This window comes from Oxyura jamaicensis, chromosome 1 (genome assembly GCF_011077185.1).
Source record: "Oxyura jamaicensis isolate SHBP4307 breed ruddy duck chromosome 1, BPBGC_Ojam_1.0, whole genome shotgun sequence".
Classification (NCBI taxonomy): Eukaryota; Metazoa; Chordata; class Aves; order Anseriformes; family Anatidae; genus Oxyura; species Oxyura jamaicensis.
The window spans coordinates 49,470,715-49,487,777 of NC_048893.1; the positions used below are offsets into that span (position 1 = coordinate 49,470,715).

Genomic DNA, 17,063 nt, shown 5'->3' on the forward strand with positions numbered 1-17,063 from the left:
AAGAAAAGAAAAGAAAAGAAAAGAAAAGAAAAGAAAAGAAAAGAAAACACCTTAATAAAGATTATGTGAATATAGGACTAAAATGCCATCAGTTAACTTTCTTAAACTTAGCTGAGTTTCAAGTAAAAGACAAACAAAATGTGTTCTTACATAGGCAGAGTATGACTAGCACAGAGGTTTTTCTGTCTGGGCATATTCATTTATTTCTGTCACATACATAGGAATCAAAGTGAAAATCTGAAATTCACAGACAGGAGACTGTCTACCCAATTCATAAACTCTTAACTTTGTTTTGTTCTTAATGCATATGAAGTGTAACACTTTTAATGTTTATCACATCAAATGAAAAATCTAGAGATAGAAAACTCATACTTCATTGCCAGTCTGCAGGAATGTAGTTCTTTAGCAATTGCTGTTTAAGGAAGGGATTTTGCTTTTATTTTTATGCTTGTATTTCAGTGAAGAATTGTATTGTAAATACTCTTTTGAACTCTGAGCTCAGAAATGGGATGTATCCTTTAAAGTGTTTCTCTTTTTTAATACTTCTTCTTTGTGGAGTTTGATACTTTTTCTTGCAGCACTTTATGTGGTTTCTTAGACCAATCTTATATGAGATTTCACCCTAAGTAATATAAATGATCTAATAGCTAAAATTGCCTCCCCCTGAGATGTGTATCCAACAAACATAGTTAATTTGGAATAGAATTACACCATTAAAATTGTGTTACTTATCTCCTCTGTCCTTAGACAGATTTCTCAAGTTACTGGTTTATTTATTTTCTTGTGAATTTCCCTTCCCTTCCCCTCCCCTCCCTTCCCCTTGAAAGACTTTAGACATTAATTGTTGGGATATCTGAAGTTCAAGTCATCAGAGAGATTTTCCTTTTCTGTTGTAACACATATAAATGTTGAGTGAACACTGAAAATAGATGGGAAATAATAAATTCAGCTAAATTTTACTCATCATTCAAAAAAGTTACAATTAAGTTTAGCCTTCAATGAAATTGCTTCCACAGATTATCGCTGTGGGAGTTGCTTTGTTATGACCTTTGTTCTTGTGTATTTTACTTTGTCTGTAAATTAGGTGATCCTTGACCCATTTTCAAATAACTGTAACAATGATATTTTTTACATTTATCTGATGTTTCAAACTGTGTTTATAATCTACCAAAGTGAGAGAGAGATGGAAATGTGCCATTGAATTAATCAGGAACTAATTCACAAGATACTTAACCATTTAGTGCAGTGGGAGATGAGACTTGCTCTCTCTCACAGGGACAAATGATAGTTTACTAACAAACACACGCAAACACACAAATTTATGAACTTTTTTTTTGCTTTGGAAATGTTATGAGGAAAGAATGAAGGATTGCCAATAACATTTTTGAGGTTGTTTGAAGAAGAAAAATTGTGTACAAAATTATGGATTTTGTTTCAGTTTTGCATGAAAACACACTGCTGAGGATATGTTTACAAAACATTAAATAGATGTCAGAATACTAGTAAAGTGAAGGAGCCTTATTTATCATCAAATTCAGTTCTTTACTGTTGCAGTATTTTTTCCTAGTTAAATTAAACTCTATTTCATTGCCTTTTTAAGAAATTACACTTCAGTTTCTCTAGTCTCAGTTAAAGATTGTCATATATTCTTCTAAATTAATTTTAAAAGTTTGAAAAAAGTTGAATATAGTCTGAAAGAAAACAAAACCTTACAAGTATGATTTTTATTTCCTGCTTTGATTTTCATCTTTTCCTTATATGATCTTTCAATATAATTATATTATGTAATCTAGCTAATCAAGAGTGGAGAATCTAAATAAATGTTTCCCTTTTGCTGCCTGGCAATTAGCTTTATGCCAGATATGTTAGTATTTCTAATGCAACATGGACAATCTACTAACAATGGGGTGACCTTTTTCTTTCTTTATACAACTATCATTCAGCAGTGCATCTCTAATGAGCATCTTGAGTTCCTGAGAGCCACTATTAAAAAAAAGTGTTGCCATTTCAGACGAACATACAGATGGCTGAAGTAGAGCTTTTGATATAAGAATACTTTTTATCAACCTTGCTCTCTGGGACCCATTAGGAAAGATTTTACATTGTATATCATTTAGAGAGCTTAAGATGTAGAAATGCTTTGAAATAAAGAACACTGAACTTGAAGCTGAATTATAGGACCATCCCTTTACACGTAAAGGTAACACCATATAAAAAGGTCACAAACAAATAAATAATGTAGCTCTTTGTAGTGCTCAGAATGGATTAAATGTTCATGAAATGTGGACTGGCAAAGGAACTTACTTATTTCAGGCTAAATAAATTCAGTACAGGCCGAGATAAGGCATCACTGTGCTTCTCTAAACCCTTTTATCTCAGCCACAAAAGGGAGAAAGTCCACTTATTCTTGGGGTGCTCAGGCTGTTTAGGTATGCAAAAGTATTATAAATACAGAGACTTTATGCTAGCAGGAGATAGAGTACAGCACAGACTAAAAAATGAAGAGTCAAAGGTAAAATATGTGACTCCGCATTGCTAGTGAGTTATAAGCACTTTTATCACAAAACATATAATTCAAGATTGTGAGACCTTGATATTTTCTGTTATATATTTTGAAAACTAATGCCCTCAAATTCTCCTCTTATATCACATATAGAAATCACAGAATCACAGAATTTTCTAGGTTGGAAGAGACCTCAAGATCATCACGTCCAACCTCTGACCTAACACTAACAGTCCCCACTAAACCATATCCCTAAGCTCTACATCTAAACATCTTTTAAAGACCTCCAGGGATGGTGACTCAACCACTTCCCTGGGCAGCCCGTTCCAGTGTCTAACAACCCTTTCGGTAAAGAAGTTCTTCCTGACATCCAACCTAAAACTCCCCTGGTGCAACTTAAGCCCATTCCCCCTCGTCCTGTCACCAGGCACGTGGGAGAACAGGCCAACCCCCACCTCGCTACAGCCTCCCTTCAGGTACCTGTAGAGAGCGATAAGGTCACCCCTGAGCCTCCTTTTCTCCAGGCTGAACAAGCCCAGCTCCCTCAGCCGCTCCTCGTAAGACTTGTTCTCCAGGCCCCTCACCAGCTTCGTAGCCCTTCTCTGGACTCGCTCAAGCACCTCCATGTCCTTCTTGTAGCGAGGGGCCCAAAACTGAACACAGTACTTGAGGTGCGGCCTCACCAGAGCCGAGTACAGGGGGACAATCACCTCCCTGGACCTGCTGGCCACACTGTTTCTTATACAGGCCAGGATGCTGTTGGCCTTCTTGGCCACCTGAGCACACTGCTGGCTCATATTCAGCTGACTATCAACCATCACTCCCAGGTCCTTCTCTGCCTGGCAGCTCTCCAACCACTCATCTCCCAGCCTGTAGCTCTGTTTGGGGTTATTGCGCCCCAGGTGCAGGACCCGGCACTTGGCCTTGTTGAACTTCATGCAGTTGACCTCGGCCCATCGGTCCAGCCTCTCCAGATCCTCCTGCAGAGCCTTCCTACCCTCGAGCAGATCGACACACTCACCTAACTTGGTGTCATCTGCAGACTTACTGAGGGTGCACTCAATGCCCTCATCCAGATCATCAATGAAGATATTGAAGAGGACCGGCCCCAGCACCGAGCCCTGGGGAACGCCACTAGTGACCGGCCTCCAACTGGATTTGACTCCATTTACCACGACTCTTTGGGCCCGGCTATCTAGCCAGTTTCTAACCCAACGAAGCGTGCGCCAGTCCAAGCCAAGAGCAGCCAGTTTCTTGAGGAGAATGCTGTGGGAAACAGTGTCAAAAGCCTTGCTGAAGTCAAGGTAGACCACATCCACAGCCTTTCCCTCATCCACCTAGCGCGTCACTTTGTCATAGAAGGAGATTAGGTTCGTCAAGCAGGACCTGCCCTTCATAAACCCATGCTGACTGGGCCTGATCGCCTGCTTGCCCTGCAAGTGCTGCGTGATGACTCTCGAGATAATCTGCTCCATGAGCTTCCCTGGCACTGAGGTCAAACTGACAGGCCTGTAGTTTCCCGGGTCAGTCCTCTGGCCCTTCTTGTAGATGGGCGTCACATTTGCTAGCCGCCAGTCAGCTGGGACCTCCCCCGATAGCCAGGACTGTTGATAAATGATGGTAAGCGGCTTGGCCAGCACCTCTGCCAGTTCTCTCAGTACCCTCGGGTGGATCCCATCCGGCCCCATCGACTTGTGCACATCCAAGTGCTGTACCAGGTCACCAACCATTTCTTCATGGATAGTGAGGGCCACATCTCTCTCCCTATCCCCTTCCACCAGTTCAGGGTACTGGGTATCCAGAGAACAATCGGAATTGTCGTTAAAGACTGAGGCAAAGAAGGCATTAAGCACCTCCACCTTTTCCTCATCACTTGTAACTAAGTTTCCCCCCGCACCCAGTAAAGGATGGAGATTCTCCTTAGTCCTCCTTTTCGTGTTGATGTATTTATAAAAACATTTTTTTGTTATCTTTAACAGCAGTAGCCAGATTGAGCTCCAGATGAGCTTTGGCTTTTCTAATTTTGTCCCTGCACAGACTCGCGATATCCTTATAGTCCTCCCTAGTGGCCTGCCCACTTTTCCAAAGATTATAAACCCTCTTTTTTCTTCTAAGATCAAACCACAATTCTCTGTTCAGCCAGGCTGGTCTTCTTCCCTGCCAGCTCGTCTTTGGGCATGTGGGGACAGACCGTTCCTGCGCCATTAAGATTTCCCTCTTGAAGAGCGCCCAGCCTTCCTGGACTCCTCTGCCCTTCAGAACCACCTCCCAAGGGACTCTACCAACCAGTGTCCTCAGCAGCACAAAGTCAGCTCTCCGAAAGTCCAGTACAGTGGTTTTACTGGTCCCCTTCCTGGCCTTGCCAAGAATAGAGAACTCCACCATTTCGTGGTCACTCTGCCCAAGACAGCTCCCGACAATCACATCCTCCACCAGTCCTTCTCTGTTTGTGAAGAGAAGGTCTAGCGGGGTGCCACCCCTGGTAGGCTCACTAATCAGCTGCGTCAGGAAGCTATCTTCCACGCTCTCCAGAAACCTCCTGGACTGCTTCCTCTGGGCTGTGTTGTGCTTCTAGGATATGTCTGGGAAGTTGAAGTCCCCCACGAGAACCAGCGCTGACGATTTCGCAACTTCTGCCAGCTGCCTGTAGAACTCCTCATCCGTCTCCTCGTCCTGGTTCGGCAGTCTGTAACAGACCCCCACCAGGACGCTAGCCTTGTTGGCCCCACCGATCCTAACCCAAAGGGACTCGACTTTGTCATGCCCAGCCTCGAGTTCTACAACATCAAAACACTCTCTAATATAGAGAGCCACTCCACCACCCCTTCTGTGCTGCCTGTCCCTTCTGAAGAGTTTATAGCCAGTCATTGCAGCACTCCAGTCATGAGAGTGGTCCCACCACGTCTCCGTGATGGCAACCAAGTCGTAGCCTGCCTGCTGCACGATGGCTTCCAGCTCCTCCTGTTTGTTGCCCATGCTGCATGCATTGGTGTAGATGCACTTCAGCTGGGCCATTGCCTTATCCCCCGGCCTTGCTATTGTTCCCCCTGGCACAGCTCCAGCAAACCTTGCTTCAGCCCCATCCCCCTTCTTACCTAGTTTAAAGTCCTCTCAATGAGCCCTGCCAGCTCCTGGCCCAGGATCCGTTTTTCCCTAAAAGATAGGGACCCGTCTGCGGCCATCAGGCCGGGTGTCGAGTAAAGTGCCCTATGGTCGAAAAACCCAAGATTTCTGTGTTGGCACCAGCCCCTGAGCCACGTGTTTAACAGGTGGGCTTTTCGTGTCCGCTCTGTACCCCTCCCTGCCACCGTAGGGATGGACGTAAACACCACCTGCACTCCCGCTCCATCCACTAACCGTCCCAGTCCCCTTAAGTCTCGTTTAATAGCCCTCAGGCTTCTCTCTTCAATGTCATCACTACCTGCCTGGACTATCAAAAGAGGATAATAGTCACAGGGGCGAACCAGGTTGGGAAGCTTCCTGGCAACGTCCCTGACCCCGGCCCCAGGGAGGCAGCAGACTTCCCTACGGGTAGGGTCAGGCCGACAAATAGGGCCCTCTATTCCCCTGAGGAGAGAGTCTCCCACAATCACCCTTCTGTCTTTCTTGGTGGAGGCAGTCCTGAGGCGTGGAGTCAACCTCCTCGCCCTAGGCATCCTCCTGGGTACACTTGCTACCTCTTCCTCACCCACCGGTCTCTCAATTTCCAGGGCCTCAAACCTGTTCTGTAAGGGCACCTGGGAAGGTGGGGCCGGAAGGGGAGGGCATCGCCTGCAATGTCGAGCAGGGACCTTTTCCATTCCTCCTCAACTCCCAGATCCCCTCCCTCTGCCTGACGGCCACAGGGCAGGGGGTCCACCCCCATTTGGGGTGTCTCACCCCGGTACCTCTCCTTGAGGCCCTGCAGGGAGTCGCTCCACCAGTCGATCTCCCGCTCACACTCCCTGATATCCCTCAACCTCTCCACCTCCTCCTTGAGCTCTGCCACCATGCGGACCAGGTCATCCACCTGCTCACACCTCACACACACAGTTTCTCTGCCTCCCGCCGATGGCAGCAACAGGCTCTGACACTCCCTGCATCCGGTGGCCTGAACCGCTGCACTTTTTAACGGGTAGTCGGTCTGGGTGTGTACCGACTTCCTAGAGAGCGCACCGTGCCTGGTGGAGACCATTATCGCCTCGCCAACGGCTGTCGTTGAGGAGGTGTTACGTACGGGCGGGGGAGAGCGCTCCGCCCTGCCTGCTCGCCCTGCCTGCTCGCCCTGCCTGCTCGCCCTGCCTGCTCGCCCTGCCTGCTCGCCCTGCCTGCTCGCCCTGCTGCGGGAACTGCCGCGCCCTGCCCTTTTTGCCCGTCCTGGTCGCTCGCGCTCCCTAGGGGCAGCTTTTGAGCGGCTGTGGGAGGGGGCGCTGCTGGCTCCGCCTACGCCTCGTCAGCCTCCCTCACGAGGGCTGCCGGGTCCTGGCGGCTCCCTCGAGTAGGCTCGATGCCGGAAAAATTAGCCCTGCATGGCCCGATCCCCCGCTCCGCTGCAGAACGCGTCTGCCCCGGAGCCGATCGCCTCGGCAAATGGAAATATAAAAATTCCATTATAAATATAAAATATAGAAATATAAAAATATAGAAATAGAAATATAGAAATACATACAACATTACTTATACATGAACAAACATGTTCGCACAAACTTATGTGAAATTTCTATTTTTTTTTTGTAGCTAGAAAAGCTTATGACAACCTTTTTCCTTTAACAGAGGTTTGACTATTTATATTGTTGAGAAATGTTTACATGGGATTTTATTTTTATTTTTTTTTTGTTCCTAAAGGCAAATATGGCTGCATGAACCAGTTAAATAACTTACACCCTCTCATAAAGTTTTTATACCTTAAAGCTTGGTATGCCTGCTTCTGCAACATGTTCTGGCAGCAATCTATTCAGCAGGAAGAACTGAAATCCTTTCAGAGGTTCCTGCTGCAAAGCTACATCTGAAACTCGGAAGTCCCATAATTTATTTATTTATTTTTAAATCTAAAAGAATGAGCCACTTAAAAATGCTAGGACACTTTTACCACAGGAAATCTGAGAGAAATGTACTGCTTCATTCAATTTGGATCAAAATGAATTAATTAAAAAGAAATCTCAAAATTACTGGTAGATCATAATCTTTACTAGTGTTTTATCTGCACTGGCCAGGACTATCAGATTTATACTTCTCCTCCTCCCCTTGATGGCTACTTTTGAATATAATTTTATTAGATTAGTTTGAATACTAATTTAAATTGTTGAAACAGAGCTGAAAACTGTAGCTGTAAAATCCGAATACCTGTATACCTGTAAAAATCTGTTTCAATAGTTTCTAGGTTTGTTTGTCCATAGCTGTCACCTTATGACATCAATATACAACTTTTAACATGAAGGTTAACAACTAGAAGGTTAGAAACATCTTTGTCATGGTTTTGACCCTAAAGTCAGCTCATTACCAAGTCACACTTTCATTCTTCTTCAGCTTTGTTCTCTCAAACAGTAACCATTTACAGTAACCTTTTAACATGATTTTTTTTCAGCTTGTGTGACTTGTTAGAGAATGAAGGAGAATCCACCTGTCACATTACAGCCTCCTGTGTCTCCTTGCAGCTAAAGCTGTTAGCAAGAACCTGTTCGCTTAATCTTTTCTGACGTTTCACATCAGAAATATTATTTATCTCTCCTAACTCTTAGAATATGAATATACATTATAATCCACCACTAACAATATAGTTTTCTGTCAGATCTGTTGTGAAGAATTACATAAGATTGTTTTTTATTATTATTAGTTTTTGTTTGTTTGTTTGTTTCCTTGTCTATAAGTCTGAATGAACCAAAATGAACAGAGACACATACATTTTTCCTGTAAGTTTTGACTGGTATATTACTATACTTTAAGTATATACACGAAAACCAAGTGGGAGAGCAATATAAGTATGGTTTAAGAACAAATCACTAGACATACTGTAAGCTAATTTCATTTACATATCTAGACTATTCTAACATATCTCGACTATAGTTCACTAAGACATGTTTCACTTAAAATCATCCTAGAGCATAGTTTTTGAGGTATATATTGCATTCTAATGTACAGAAAAGTTATGAGATCAGGATGATTTGAAGAGTTTAAATTATTTTTTTCTAAAGAGTAAATAGGTTTGATTGCAACATGATATTGTTAGTGATTCAAAAAATAGTTATAAAATTTCCACAAGAAACTAGACCTGATTTTTTTTTGTTGTATTTTGTTTGAAAATGTTTGATTTTATAGCAATTTTTTAAGACATGTATTTGACACAGTATGTTTAATTTAAGTACAGTTAATTGTCGTGACTAGGTATATACCATAAATATTGTCCTTTCTTTGGATGTTACAGATTTTTATTTTTATTTTTGCAGAAAGAGCTCATCCTAGGTAGTTTTGATTATGTTATTTGGAGACGTGTCTCTTATGATGTCAATGTGTAGTCTTAATAAAATCTGACTTTTCAGAGGTTACAAGCATTTCCAATAAAAGCAGTTGTTTGTTTGGGTGAACTCTCATTTGTAAAATATGAGTCATAAACTGGAATCATACACTGAATGATAAAATATGCAATTAGTATAAGAGGTGAGCTTTATCATAATTGTCAAACATTAAGCTGCAACAGCCAATTTAGGCACAAGAGACATGACATGTTAGGAGGGTAGAAGGAGGTTGCACTAAAAAAAATAAAATAAATAGTGTAAAGATTATTATTATTACATTCCACTTCAGTTACTTTTTTTCCTTCTTCCCTTCCCTTCCCTTCCCTTCCCTTCCCTTCCCTTCCCTTCCCTCCCCTTCCCTCCCCTTCCCTTCCTCCTCCCCCCCCCCTTTTTTTTTAATAATGTCTCTTATTAGGCTTGGATTTTTTCTTTCCTAATCAGCATATCACTGTCTCTAACATTTTGTTGCAATCCTTTTCTTTAATTTTGTCTCATTTTAGTTGATGTCAAGAGTTTTATCCATCTTTGCAAATTGGCTATGCTAATTCACAGCCTAGTCATATTTTACATATTAATACTTACCAGTATTATGTTAGATTTTTATTTTACTGTTCTCCTTTACATTTAATTTTTCAGATATCATTGAATGTCACAGTACATTATGCTTAATTCATAATGTTACCATGAAATCTTGGCATTTAGTAGGTTTTTGCTTTGACACTGAAAGCACATGATTTTACAGAATTTCTAATGGAACACATTTGTTTTCATTTTTAAATAAATATTTATCAAATAGCTTTTCGAATTGAAGATATTTACTACAATATATTTGAGTCAGTATTAATAACTGTGCCATAAACCTCTGTATTTCTGAACCAGGTGGTTGGCAATCAGGTATAGTGGTCTTCTGATGAGCAGAAGTTCAGTGGTTCAGAGTTTCAACAATATAAAATCTCTTATAATGTGTACACATTACTGTTCTTCTTCTTTACTTTCTTGTTCTGTTCCAAATATCATTTGAAGAGCATCAAACATTCTATTCCTAGATGTTCATTTGCTATTGGATAAATAGAAATTTTACATATATTATTGAAAGACAGATATGTCCAAACAGTCATAGAACAGCAATAGTAGAACTATCCTCTCTGCAGTGTGTGTTAAGTTGCTGGAATTGTACACCTCTTGCACAAGAACACAGCCTAGTAGGTGCTGCATCATGTATTTCCCTAAATATGTGTCTTGATAGAATAAACTCATTTCTATACACTCTAAATTGTCCCACCAATTCTTGTTCAGAGTCAGTTTAGATGCTTCCATTTTGGCTAATCCCTTTCTGCAGCTGTGGTGCATTTTGGTATTTTACAAGATCTACATTGACAAGTCTGTTACTGAATAGTAAATAGCACAATTCCAGCTTTAATACTGTTGAAGAAATAATTTTTTTCATAACTTCAGTTGATCATAGAATTCTTTTGCATTTCAACTAACTTATTGAATCATAGAATCATTAAGGTTGGAAAAGACCTCCAAGATCACCTGGTCCAACCATACCCCTACCATTGATATCACCCACTAAACCATGTCCCTTAGCACCATGTCCAACCTTTCCTTAAATGCTCCCTGGGATGGTGACTCCACCTCCCTGGGCAACCCATTCCAATGCCTGACTACTCTTTCTGAGAAGAATTGTCTCCTATTTTCCAACCTAAACCTCCCCAGGTGCAACTTGAGGCCATTCCCTCTAGTCCTATTGCTCATTATCTGCGAGAAGAGGCCGGCCCCCAGATCCCCACAACTTCCTTTCAGGTAGCTGTAGAGTGCAGTAAGGTCTTGCCTGAACCTTCTCTTCTCCAGACTAAACAACCCCAGTTCCCTCAGCCGTTCCTCATAAAACACCTATGTTCCAGACCCTTCACCAGCTTCGTGGTCCTTCTCTGGACATACTCCAGGGCCTCAATGTCCTTCTTGTACTGAGGGGACCAACAGTAAATATTCGAGGTGTGGCCTCACCAGAACAGAGTACACCTTATCTGAAATTTTTCCTCTTGTCTCATGAATTTCTGAATCTGTCAGAAATCCAAGTTCAAACTATTTCAAACACTCAAGATTTATATATTATCTCTTCATATTCTTATATAAGCTTTGAGAATTTTCCTAAAAATGTCTCTTCTGTTATGATGAACAAAAATCTAGTGAACTCTTTTGCAGAGAATATGATAGACTATAATAGTACTAGACCATTCAGTAAGTTTTGTTATATCATTACCTTAATTGGTTTTTATTTTACTTGTAAGTTTTTGGCTCATAAAAATATTTCTATGTAAGTGCAATTTGATTATATATTTCCTTTGAAAATCTATTTTAAACAAATAGTTTCAATATAAATATGAAAATAGAATTTTCTATCCATTGCAAATTAATGTATTTCAGTATAAAGAGTTGCCGAAAGGAAAATGAAAATTATATTTATCCTATCACCAGAGGTCACAGTCTAAGCTAAAAAAAAAAAAAAAATCAGCTATAATTTTTGCTTGATTTAAGCCAATACAAAATAAGTACTTTTCTGCCTGAATGGAGAGTTGAGCATGTATTATGCTCTCATTTTTCATCCCTAGTTTCATTTCAATCAATATAGTTTTCAGACTCTGTAGGTTAGCAAACATCTACTATAAGGAAGATTGTGATGCTCCATGGGTTCTTTATGGTATGTTCACATTATATATTTAGCTTCAGACACCCAACTACTAATATGTTAGAAGCAATCAAAAGCAGCTTATTCCATAACTTCTGATAATTCTTTGAACATCTGAGTCCTTCACAATAAAGCAGTATTCTCCCCACCGCCAATAAAATTGTAATTTCATTTCTATTTTTGAAAACAAACAAGAACAACAAGAAAGAGTTATTTGCCAAAAAAAAGATATAGTTTACTTGCATGAATAATAATACTCCTCTACTGTTTTTAAAAATAGTAAAATAAAGTAAAAAATAGTAAAAATAGTACCATTTTTTGTTGGTGGTGTTTTTGTTGTTGTTGTTGTTGTTGTTGTTGTTGTTGTTTTGGTTTGGTTTGGTTTGGTTTGTTTGTTTGTTTGTTTTTGTCTTTTAAACTTAACAGAATTTGTACATTTTTGTGATGTCTTTGACTTCTAACAACATCACAATGTTTCTTACCTGAAAGAATGGATGTCAGCTTCATTATTCGTGTGCAAAGCAATTGACACTGTTCTGCATAACAGCCTTGCCTCCAAATTGGAAAGACTTGGATTTAATAGATGGACCACTGTTGTGGTTTAACCCGACTGGCAGCTAAACACCACACAGCCGTTCGCTCACCCTCCCCCCTCCCTCTCTGGGATGGGGGAGAGAAACGGGAAAGTGAAGCCTGTGAGTTGAGATAAAGACAGTTTATTAAGATAGAAAATAATAATGATAATAATAATAATATGTACAAACAAGTGATGCACAATGCAATTGCTCACCACCCGCTGACCGATGCCCAGTCCAACCCCGAGCAGCCGGCCCCCCCAGCCCGGCTAGCCACCCCTATATATTGTTTAGCATGACGTCAGATGGTATGGAATACCCCTTTGGCCAGTTTGGGTCAGCTGTCCTGGGTTTGTCCCCTCCCAGCTTTTACTGCACCCCCAGCCTGCCCGCTGGCAGGACAGAGCGAGGAGCTGAAAAGTCCTTGGCTTAGTATAAGCAGTGCTCTGCAGCAATTAAAACATCAGCATGTTATCAGCACTCTTCTCATCCTAATCCAAAACATAGCACCCTACCAGCTACTAGGAGGAAAAATAACTGTCCTAACTGAAACCAGGACAACCACTCAGTGGATAAGAAATGGGCTGGATGGTCATATTGAAAGAGTTGTGTCCAATGACTTAAGGTCCAGGTGGAGACCAGTGACAAGTGGTGTTCTTCAGGTGTCACTATTGGTTCCACCACTATTTAACATCTTTGTCAGTGACCTGGACAATGGGATTGAGTGTACCATCAGCAAGTTTGCCAACAACATCAATTTGAGTGGTGGAATTGCCATACGGGAGGGAAAGGATACTATCCAGAAGGCTTTTGACTGACTCAAGAGGTGGACCAGTGCAAACAACATGAAAGAAGCAGTTCAGCACAATGAAGCAGTTCAACAAGGCCAAGTGCAAGTTTCTAAAGCTGGGTCATGGCAATCCCAAACATGTATACAGACTGGGCAATGAGTGGATCCATAGCAGCCCTGCAGAAAAGGGCTGGGGGATATTGTTGGATGAAAAGATCAACATGAGCCAGCAATGTGTGTTTGTAACCTGGGAAACCAAGCATATCCTGTGCTGCATCAAAAGAAGTGTAGCTAGCAGGCTGAGAGAGGTGATTCTCTCCCTCTACTCCACTCTCGAGACCCCACCTGGAGTGCTGCACTCAGATTCAGGGCCTGCAGAATAAGAAACACATGGACCTGTCCAGAAGAAGGCAACAGAAAAGATCAAAGGGCTGGAACATCTCTCCTACAAAGAAAGGCTGAGAGAGTTGAGGTTATTTAGTCTAGAGAAGAGGAATCTCCAGAGAGACCTTACAGCAGCCTTTCAGTGCTTAAAGGGGACCTACATGAAAGCTGTGAAGGGACTCGTTTATCAGGGATTGTAGAATTAAGACAAGGGTTAATGGCTTTAAAATAAAAGAGGGCAGACTTCAATTAGATTTTAGGAAGAAATTCTTTACTCAGAGGGTGGTGAGGCACTGGAACAGGGTTGCCCAGAGAATATGTAGATGTAGATGTAGATCCCTGAAAGTGTTTAAGGGAGTGACCTGGTCTAGTGGAAGGTATCCCTGCCCATGGAAGGGGGTTGGAACTAAATGGCCTTCAAGGTTCCTTGCAACCCTTGCAACCATTCTATGATTCTGTGGTTCTATGCATGATTCAGTATTGAAGACATTGAACAGTACTGACCCCACTATTGACCCTTGTGGTACACTGCTCACAAGTATTTGTGGTCTGGACCACTAACACTCTTCATCATATAAGTGAGAAAAAAAAATAATAATAATAATAATATGCAGTGATGGTTCTGCTCAGTTCTACTTTGGACAAAGAATACTTCAAGTTTTGTCTGGCACTTTTACAGCTTTAAAAATTCTAGACATATGGAAGTGTCACTGCTCCACTGAAACAATCAAGGGTGTGCATATGAAATCACTAGAATAGTCACCATGTTTAAGGAATGCAAATTCAGCAGTTCTGATTCCACAATGTTTGTTTACTCTCTGAAAATTTTTATTCCTGATAATTACTCATTCACGGTGTTTGTATCAAACTGTGTTAACACTAGAGAACAGCATGCTAAACTGATCTGTTTTTTTGCTATTCTGTACACAATAAAATGACCTTTGGTGAACCACTGTATAGAAAATGAGAGAAAATAAAGTATTCTGAAAGATTGACATAGATTTCATTTTTGTCTGCTGTTTATTTCTAGAGGAACCTCATTATGTGGCCTTGATACACTAACCACCTCTTCAGATGACTGTTAGATTTGGCAAAGTTAAAAGGTAAGTGAAAATTTAAAAATTAAAATAAATCAGTTTTAGAAAATGAAAACCTCTGTGTTTAGCAGGTGACATTACTATTATGCATTAAAATATCTAAAACTGCAAGGGGAGAGTGTCTTTGTAGTCTATTTTAAAACATATTAAGTAGTTCAACTTGTTTGTGGTAGTTTCTAAGCTGTGACTTAAAAAAAAAAAAAAAAATCAAAGGTTTTGTTTTGTTTTGTTTTGTCTTTGGATCAGTAAAAGAAGAATACAAGTTTTCAAATTTATTAGATGCCAATGAATATTGGGGTGCCCTGTATTCATAAAGTATCTCTCCTGTGATGTATTCATTTGTCTTTTTTAAGCAGAAAACAAAGATTGGTCAAGCATAATACAAAAAATCAAGTGAAATGGAGTTAAATGAGTGTAAGCCTGAGAAAGCAATTAGGTCAGGGTTTGACATAATTTAATTTAGGTGAAGCCGGTTATCTTAGTTATTTGAAGAAGTATTGATATTGTATGTATGTATTGTTTTGAGTATGGAGTATTAATTATTTTAAGAAGACTTTTCTCTGTTGTGTGTCTGTGTACTTGTGTTTAAAAACACTTGGAAAACATTCCTCATCATTATACAGAATTCCCAAATCCTAAGATTAGTCAAAAGGTATTAGGTCAAAAGACCTAATTTTATGATGCTGTGTTTTGTGTGTTGTTGTTATTGTTATTTGTCTAGGTATAAAACAAGCATTTATTTAGTGTTAATAATAATAGATATTATCATTAGTTTTGCCACCACTTTTATATTGTGGCAATATAGGTGATTTTTTTTCCTTTTTTTTTTTTTTTTTTTTCTTTTAACAAGGTAGCAGAAATGTTTCCATTCCATTCCTTTTCCAAACTTTTGCAGTCCAATAGTAACATGTTATTTTTCAGATAACATAGCTTGAAAATAAATTGTTAAATTTTTTACTTGAATTTACTTTCAACAATAGTTGACTTAAGTTGCTGTTGGCAATCTGCTACGTACATTTTTTTCTAGGACACTGAATTTCTCTCATACTTGACTTATTGTTACTTTATGAATAAAAACTAATAATTATAACTCAACAGAGAAAACAACTATCCTGAAAAAAAAAAATAAAAAATAAAAAAATGAATATTTTGGAAATAATGGTCTTATACTTATTGGTCAGGAATGTGAAATGTATTTTTCAGGTGGTGATTTGAATTTCACCATTCAGTCTTTGTGCATGACAAAAATTGCAATTCATGCCTTCTCAGGTCACAAGAAGAAATAATGACAATACAATTCTTTCTGTTCTGTACCTTTAAATCATGCAGTTTTCATAGTCTCTGACTATATATTATCTGTTTTAATTATCTGCTTGTATTGTATTGCACTGTATTTCAAACAAAAATAATATTTTATGGTGTATCTGATCTAAATATAAATTTATCTTGTTGTTGAGCTTGGGAGCTAAATCTTTAACAAAGTAGATTTGGCATATGAAATCACTTTCTGATGTCTATTTTGATGGGCTTATATATAATTGCTAGTAAAATCACCAATACCTATATCCATGTAATATTGCAGAAAGATATACAAAGTGAAAATGTGCAACATATTTTACTTGATTGGTTATAAACTCTCTGATACATTTCAGAAGTTGAAAATAATGTTTCTTGATGTATTTTAGGAATAAATCCTTTATATCTGATTAAAATGGAGACGAACATCATAAACTTTTGTAATTTGAAAAGATTCATCTCCTCATGCAATATTGCTTCCATCTGCTTTAGGTGTAAAGCTTGGAGCAAATGTGCTACAGCTACTGAATCCAATTTGGATTCAGATGAAATCCCCCAACCTAAAAGATCCTATGTGAATAAAATTCCATTTTAATACATCTAAAATTTCTGTTAAGTCAAAAAATCCTACATTATAATGGAATTATTAATAATGAAAAATTATGGAACTGCTAGTGCAAATCTGCATAAGAACAAATGGAAAATCTGAATGACTCTGAGGATAGAATCAAATCTCATATCTCAAATCTTAAAATTCTTATAAAGCTAATTGAGTGATTTTTAGATCTTATGCGGTTTGCCTAATACATACTGAGAGTTATAAGAAACCAGAAATCTGGCACTTATTTCTCTGTGCTTTGCAGATCATCTCTAGATTTGATCAACTGTTGGCTAAGGTCTCGTATTATGGAATTGCATTACAGGACTTGTTTAGGGAAGGGAAAGGATCCCAATTTCTTTTATCTTTTCACGTTATTGTTTGTCTGTAAGGACCTAAAAAGTAGCTTTGTAGATACTTCATAACATCAGAAACATGGTTAAATGTGAACTTTTGCATACATAGACTTAAAAATTAGTAGGGAGGCACAAATTTCTTAGGCTAATGGCCATTAGTCTAGTGGCTGGAAGGTGAAGAGTTATGTTCTTAAAAATATATGAGAAAGGAAAATATTGTCAAAAAGGTAATTTCCCATTTATAATTATATATTTGTAATTGACAAGAAGAACCAGTAAAC

At 39.6% G+C, this 17,063-nt stretch overlaps 1 protein-coding gene across 1 annotated transcript in view; it reads left to right on the top strand.

Moving 5' to 3' along the window:
• Window positions 1–17,063, top strand: part of MGAT4C (MGAT4 family member C) — a 404,287-nt gene that overhangs the window by 81,118 nt on the left and 306,106 nt on the right. The window contains exon 2 of the mRNA XM_035337914.1: window positions 14,466–14,538. The gene's annotated coding sequence lies outside the window, so the exon portion shown is untranslated. The remainder of the gene's footprint in view (window positions 1–14,465; window positions 14,539–17,063) is intronic.